Raw genomic sequence first — 8,406 nt, 5'->3', positions numbered from 1 at the left:
TTCCCACTTAGTCCTATGGGTTTCAATAAACTCAAACCATTTCTTTCTCAACATTTTGATAATTTGTTGATGTTATTTTATGGTCATTACTCCCTGCTCATAGGAGGCTAACATTTGGTCCCATCTATATTGTTTAGCTCTCACCCATTCATCAGGAATATCTATTTGTATATCTACGTCCTTGACTATTTACTATATGGTTTAGATGTGATCCAAAAAAAAAAAAAAAGTGAAGGTTTAATGAAATGATTTGCAAGCTAGTTCATTTATTTTAGGCAATGGATCATGGTTGCAAAAGTACACAAACTTAAGTAAATTTTGCAGAATTTTAATAGTTAAAAATGGACAAAAATGCAGCATCAATCACAAGCAAATTGATAACAAAGGTCACCCCTCTTAGGCTACCTCTTCGGGTCCAACTTCTAGTGTGACCTCTTTATTATATGCACAAATTCTCAATACATCAACATAAAAGCTTCAATATGCAAAAATAACACTGTCGTTGTGTACAAAATGCTCAAAAACCCCTATCTAGGCACTTCTTGAGCTCAAAAAGGTTGAAAATTGAGCAAAATATGACCCTTTTACCAAATTGGTCAGCAAAATGTCTCAGCCCTGTAAATTGTTAAACAAAACGGTCCCTAACCCAATTGGTAGGGTGTTGGGATGGTTGGGAAGAGGCCATAGGTTCAACCCAAGCCCTTGCTGTTGGTTTTGTTGTATTGTTATAACAAATTAAAAAATAAAAATAAACAATGGGTCGAAACCTCGCCCGAACCCTGCTCCGTCAGTCATATTGCCTGCACGGTACCAAGGGTCGCAGTCCATAGGCCATGCCTTCTTCCCTATCCCCTCTCTTGTTTCTATGGTTTTCATGTGGCCTAGGTCATTATACCTTGGGCGCAGGCAGGGTGCCACGCTCCCAGCACCCCCAATTACCCCGTCAGTGGTTGTATGATATGCCAAAAACCAAGGGTCAGGTCAGTCGGGCATGCCCGCCCTTACCTCCAACTTCTCTACCGTTTAACAATAAATACAAAATGTCACCCATGAATTAATAAGAAACATTGTAGCCTGATCGATCAGGCAGACAATTTGTTGGTTGGAGGTCATAGGGTCAAACCTGCGAAGCCTATTGGTGAGTTAACAAATTCTTTGGTGTTATTCTTAAGGCCATGTGGTGGCCTCTCATAGGGCCACATGACGCCCTCTAATTGGCCCATGTGGAGGCTTGTGATTAGCCCAAATTCAAATTCAATCGCCAATAACCATTCGCCACTTGTCCTCACAGGATTGGCCCACCTGCCAACCCATACATCCTAGTCACCCCACTGACTTCAGCACCACGTCAATATACGAAATTCCACATGGAATCTATATCTGCATAGTAAACCATGCACTTTGACTTTTTTTTGTTTACCCAAAACTTCAGAACATGATAACTTCCTTATATGGTGTCAAATTAAAGCGATTCAGGCATCATTGGAATCAAAACAATGAGCTTTATGATTTTCCATTAGTTTTTAGATATTTTGAGCACTTTCATTTTTTTTATCATATTTTTAATCCCCTGTATCACTCCTCCCCACTAGAATCTTTTGGACCGCCAAAATTCTATTTTTACTCAGCAAGTAAGTGAGGGTCTAAATCCTTCACTTTCCTGATCTATATCCACCTTTCTTTGCTTGGATTGGTACCTTTGAGCTCCACACGAAGATACTCCACATTGCCTCTGCTTGAAGTCCTTATCCTCTTGTCAAGAATAGAGTCTTCCTGTAACTCATTAAAATATTCAGGCTAAAAATCTTCTATAGATGGAATCTGAACTTTCTCTTCTTGATCAACAATCATAAGAGGCTCATACAACCTCAAATTTTCCACATTCATAACGGAATAAATTTGCATGTAAGGTGGAAAATCTAATTGGAAAGCATTGTTACCAATCTTCTCTAATATTTTGAAAGGACCATATGTATTGGCTTGAGAATTTTGCCTTAACTTTGTAATCTTTCCTTCCTAATGTTCAACCAAACTTGATGTCCCACTTGGAAATCATGATCAACCTGATGCGTCTTGCTTTGTACTTGGCTTGGCTTTTCTCCAGTTGTTCTTATACCCTTTGATGCACTAACTAGATTTTTTCAATAAAATGCTTGGCTTTTTCCACATCACTATGTCCATATACTACAATATCTTTACCAAAAATGAATTCTGAAGGAAACTTTGGAAAATAACCCAAACAAGCTTCAAATGGAGATACTTGTGTATATGAATGCTTAGCATGATTGTAGGCATGTTGGATGTAATGAAAGTGCTCATCCCAAAGTTTAGGATGCTTACCACAATATCCTTGTACGAGATGCACTATTGTTCTATTCACTACTTTTTTCTAGCTTTTGATGTTGAAAATGCAGCAAGAAAATCTCGGATTTGATTTTGCCATGTATAAACTAGAGAAAATTCAAATTTCTATTTTCAACAGAATACTTGGAGGTAATTAACTGAGGTGACATGGAACTTGTCACTCAGTTAACTCAATTAATTCAAGTTTGGGAAGATTGAGTTCAGTTCAATGTGTTTGCTTGCTAATTTGTAGCAATCTGTTTTAGTTAATTTGAGTTATTGTCAGTTTAACTAGTTCTAACTGTCATAAGAACTAGTGGAGGTCAAGTTGCGGAAGTGGAACTTCAACCATACTTAGTGATCAACCAATTAAATGATCAATCAACACAAAATAATTGTTGCATGCATAGAATTTGAGTTACCCAGTTGAGATGGATATTTCAAGGTAGTGTAATATCAGTTTTAGCATATTCCAATGTGCACATTTGGTGCATGTAGTTAGAGGAAGGACCTAAGGCAATTGCACAATTACATTGTGGGAAATTCCTAAAAAATAGGGGCAATTTCTCAAGTGAACAACGCAAGGAAATAGGAGATTGGAGGGTTTGCAAATTGGCTAATTATTGGCCACAGTGAGTGAATCGGGCAAAGGGATAGACTATACACTTACAGGGTGTGCTCAGGCTTGATAAAGCCTATGTATTTCATCTCTATTATCTTATTAATGCAATATAGATTGTAAGGGGTTTTGAGCAGTTGCTTTCCCCTAGATAAATCTTTGTGTGTCTGTGATGTTTCCTTTTCAATGTCTATGATTCTTGTTCTAGATGATGAATTAACTTCCACATATCAGTGGAGTAGCTTCAAGTCTTGTGATTTAGTAAATTTCATGAGTAGTATTGAATCTACACGTTAATTTATACATGGTATCAAAGACAGAATCAACGTTTAACAAAGATTTTGATGTTGTCATTGCAGGAGGTTCGAATTTGCATATCAATGTTGTAGGTTTTCTTCGGGACTGAGAATATGGATTTCAATGGACTAAGACTCAATTATTCCCTTGAGGGAAACTCAAATCATGTTGCATGGAAGGACTACATGGAGGCAGTACTGGAGGATAATGGGTTGAAGGAATTCATTGATAATGATATTTTGAAACTAGCAGCATCTGATGCTAAGGATCTAGCAAAATGGAAGAAGTGTGTAGCCAAGGTGAGGAGGATCATATTGGAGGGAGTACGAGACAATATTGTCTCAAATATCCATGGGAAAGAGACTTTGTATGTAATGTGGAAAGCACTGATAGATTTGTTCCAGAATAGTAGTGACCACAGGAAATTGGCACTCAAGGAAAAGCTTCGAAATATCAAGATGCAGAGGAACGAGACCATTCCACAATACCTGAGAAGGTTCACACAATGTCTTGATGAACTTGTTCAAGTTGGTGTTACTGTAGCAGAGGACGATTTGGTGAGCCTAGCTCTTCTAGGCCTTCCCAAGAGCTAGCACAACTACCAAGATTTAGTGAATGGGAGAGAGAAACTACAAAATTGGGAATGCTTATGTTTCTATTTGGTACAGGAGGTAATAAGGTGGAATACCATTGATGAGACATCATCCAAGGGTGAGGATGACGAGAACCATGCATTGGATGGAAAGGCAAAGAAAGGGAAAAGGAATAAATCCCAATCCAAAGAAGAATCTAATCAAGGGGGAAAGAAGAAAGACTTGTCTAGAAACAAGTGCTTTTACTTTCATTAATTGGCCACTATGCCACGAAGTGTCCACACAAGAAGACAAGCAAGAAAACCTCAGGAGGAGCAGTGGGTGAGGCTTTGGATTCATATTTCAAGCTTGATTTTACTCTGATTGCATGCATGGCCAACACAGTGATGGGAAGCGTGTGGTATCTCGACAATGGTGCCTTGTTTCATATGATGGGGAAGAAATATTTTTTTCAGTGATTTGGAGGAGAAGGATCTCCAGATGCACATCGATATGGGATATGATGGAATTTATAGTGCGTTTGGGATTGGGCTCCCCTCTCAGGCTCAAGGATGTGATGTTTGTTCTAGGTCTAAAGAAGAATCTTGCCTCCATTGCAGTTTTGGAAGATCATGGTTATAATGTGATATTTAGAAAAGGAAAGGTATTCTTGAGACACATAGACACATGATAAGTGAAGCAGATCGTGGTTTGTGTGAAGAACTTTTACAAGCTAGATGTGGAGGGTTTGTGTTGCGTTCAACGCAAAGGTGGAGAAGATGCAGATTCGCGATGTTTGTGAACTTTGAAGACTTGGCCTTTTGCATCATGGAACTTTGAAGATCATGCAGCAGATTACCATAGGCCTCCCCAAAGGAGCACTAGAGCAGTATGACACATGCAAAGGGTGTACCTTCGAGAAGTACACATAAACCACTTTCCATGATTGGAACAACACAGCACATGCAGGCCTTGAGAGGATCCACTATGATGTTTGTGGATCTTTCTCGACAACCTCCACTACGAGGCATAAGTATTTTGTCATCTTTATTGATGACTACTTGTGGAAGTGTTGGATCTTCTTCATGTGGAAGAAGGATGAGACTTTCTCCAAGTTCTTAGAGTTCAAGGCACTGGTGGAGAAAGAAACGGGCAAGAAGGTGATGACTCTTAGGAGAGATAATCGAGGTGAGTATGTATCGAATGAGTTTAAAAATTTATGTGCAAAAGAAGGCATTCGACGAGAGTTGACAGCACCCCACAACCCACAGCATAATGGGGTTGCTGAGACGAAGAACTGAAGCATTTTGGGAACAACATGGGTGATGTTGCATGACCAAATCCTACCTCTATGAAGCTTGCAATACAACAATTTATTTGTAGAATAGGAGTCCTCATCGGATTCTTGGCATGATCACACCAAAGGAGGATTTGTCGGGGAGGAAGTTAGATGTGTCGTGCTTCAAGATTTTCAAATCCTCTGTCTATTTCCATGACTCCAAAGAATCAAGGAAGAAGCTAGAGCCAATAGCATAGTTGGGGGTATTTGTGGGCTACACAGAAACTCTCCACAAATACCATGTGTATTTTCCATCCCTCAAAATGACAGTTGTATGAAGGGATGTCAAATTTGATGAAGACAAAGCCATGTTATGATGTCTTGAGAGGGAGCTTCAGATCCCACCAGAGGAGGAGATTTTAGCTCCAAAGGAGGAGCTTTTAACTCCAAAGAAGGAGCTTTTAGCTCCAAAGGAGGAGCTTTTAGGTCCAAAGGAGGAGATTTTAGATCCAAAGGAGGAGATTTTAGATCCAAAGGAAGAGCCTCGAGATGTTGTGGAGTAGCCACAAGTTGAGGAGTAGAGAGTGGAGACAACCACTCAAGCATAATCATCCAGAGAAGGCGGGAAGAGAACTAGGGAAGTTGAGAGACTTGTGTAGGATGCGAGGGAGAAGGCGGGTGCTCCTTCAAATCAGCACAGGCAAATAAGGTCACCAGATCAGTACACTGGCTGCATGGCTCTAATGACTTAACTAGTAGAGACTGAACCATCCTCTTTCGAGGAAGCAATAGAGAAACCTATATGGGTTGAGGCAATGGTGGAGGAGTACAAATCCATTGTGAAGAACAATCTATGGGAAGTGATCCCAAGACCATCATACAAATCAGTTATGGGTTCGAGATGGATCTTCAAGGAAAAGTAGGCAGTAGATGAAAGCATAGAAAAGTACAAGGCCATATTTGTGGACAAGGTGTACTCTCAGGTGGATGGATTGACTATGAGGATACATTTTATCCTATATCAAGGTACACATCCATCAGATCAATCCTTACTTTGGCTACATAAATGGGGTGAAAGATCCACTAGATAGATGTCAAAACTGCATTCCTCAATGGATTTATTGAGGAGGAGGTGTATATCGAGCAACCAAAAGGCTTCGAGACTTTTGATCGAGAGTCCCATGTGTGCAGGCTCAAGCGAGCATTGTATGGTCTCAAGAAAGCACCTCATGCTTGGTACACTAGGATCGATAGCTATTTCACCGATTTTAGCTTCACCAAAATGAAGCGGATGCAAACCTCTATCATATTTTGGTAGAAGGTAAATTGTTGATTATTATTTTATATGTTGATGACTTGATCATGACTGGTGAAGAGCAGTTGATCAGATCTTGCAAGGAGGACCTTGCAAGAGATTTCTAGATGAATGACATGGGTCTCATGCACTATTTCCTCGGATTGGAAGTAAAGAAAGGTGATGGGGAATTGTTTGTCGCTCAAGGAAAGTGTGTTAATGAGATACTTCAGAGGTTCTGCATGGACAGTTGCAAACCCATGGAGACTCCTCTAGCAACCAATTGGAGGAAAGAGGATGCCACTTTAGGTGAGGAAGTAGATGTGACTGTTTACTAGCAGTTGGTGGGTTCACGCATGTATCTTATGAGCACATGACCAGACATGTGCTATGAAGTCAACCAATTGACTTAATCTATGATTAGGCCAACCAAACTGTTTTGGAGAGTAGCTAAGAATGTTCTACAGTACCTTAGAGGCATTACCCATTTTGGACTTTAGTAGAGATGGACAAAGGGAGTGAAGTTGTGTGGCTTCACCAATGCATATTGGGCGGCTGGTCCATCAGGCCAGAAGAGTACATCAGGTGGAATTTTTAGTGTTGGGTCTGCAATAGTTTCATGGTACAATAGGAAGCTGAGATCAATGGCACTCAACTCAGCAAAAGTAGAATACATGGTTGCAAGTCAAGCAACATGTGAGGAAATCTGGATGAGAATGATACTTGTTGGCTTGTTTGGTCAGATGATGGATCCTATTGTGATTTACTGTGACAATCAGAGTTGTATCAAACTCTCATAAAATCATGCTTTTCATGATCGATCCAAGCATATTGGTATATGGTATCACCATCTACGGGATTGTGTGCAGAGGCGGATTGTGTTGTTGCAGTACATTCTGACAAAGGAACAAGATGCAAATTTTTGACAAAGGCCTTATTAAGAGGGAAGTTCAAGTGCCACAGGTGAAAGATAGGGGTGGTTGATAATCCCTTTCTTGTTAAGAGTGAGTGTTGAAAATGCAGTAAGAAAATCTCAGTTTGACTTTTCCTTGGTCAAACTAGAGAAAATTCATATTTCTATTTTTAGCAGAATACTTAGAGGTAGTTAAGTGAAGTGACATGGCACTTTTCACTTAGTTAACTCAGTTAATTCAAGTTGGGTAACTTTTAGTTCAATTCAATATGTTTTATTGCTAATTTGTAGCAATTTATTTCAGTTAATTTGAGTTATTTTAATTTTAACTAGTTCTAACTGTCAGAAGAACTAGTGGAGGTCAAGTTGTGGAAGTGGAACTTCAACCACACTCAGTGACCAACTAGTTAACTGATCAATCAACCCAAAATAATTTTTGCATGTAGATAATTTGAGCTACGCATTTGATATGGAGATTCCAAGGCAATGTACTATCAATTGTAGCATATTCCAATGTGTACATGTGGTGCATGTAGTCAAAGGAAGGACCTAAGGCAATTGTGCAATTCCATGGTAGGAAATTCCTAAAAAATAGGGGCAATTTATCAAGGAAACAAAGCAAGGAAATAGGAGCTTGGAGGGCTTTAAAATTCACTAAGTTTTGTCCAGAGTCAATCAATCATGCAGAGGGATAGACTATACATTTGCATGGTGTTCTCAGGCTTGAGCAAGCATATGTACTTCATCTCTATTCTTTGATTAATGAAATATAGATAGTAAGGGGTTTTGAGTAGTTGCTTTACCCTAGATAGATATTTGTGAATGTGTGATGTTTCCTTTTGCATGTCTACGATTCTTATTCTAGATGGTGAATTAACTTCCTCATACCAGTAGAGTAGCTTCAAGTCTTACGATTTAATAAATTTCATGAGCAGTATTGAATCTACACATTAATTTCTACAATTGGTTTATGGATGGAATGTTGTGCTCTTATTCAATTTTGTGTGCATGAGTTCCCATATACTTTACCAAAACTTCCTGATAAATTGAGAATCTCGATCAGAAATAATCGAAGTGGGTAACCCAAAA

Source organism: Pinus tabuliformis, chromosome 2_2 (genome assembly GCF_031772625.1).
Source record: "Pinus tabuliformis cultivar Carrire ecotype Pingquan chromosome 2_2, CPIR1, whole genome shotgun sequence".
In the NCBI taxonomy this organism is placed as follows: Eukaryota; Viridiplantae; Streptophyta; class Pinopsida; order Pinales; family Pinaceae; genus Pinus; species Pinus tabuliformis.
The sequence above is the reverse complement of the archived record's forward strand: the minus strand, read 5'-3'. Positions refer to the sequence as shown.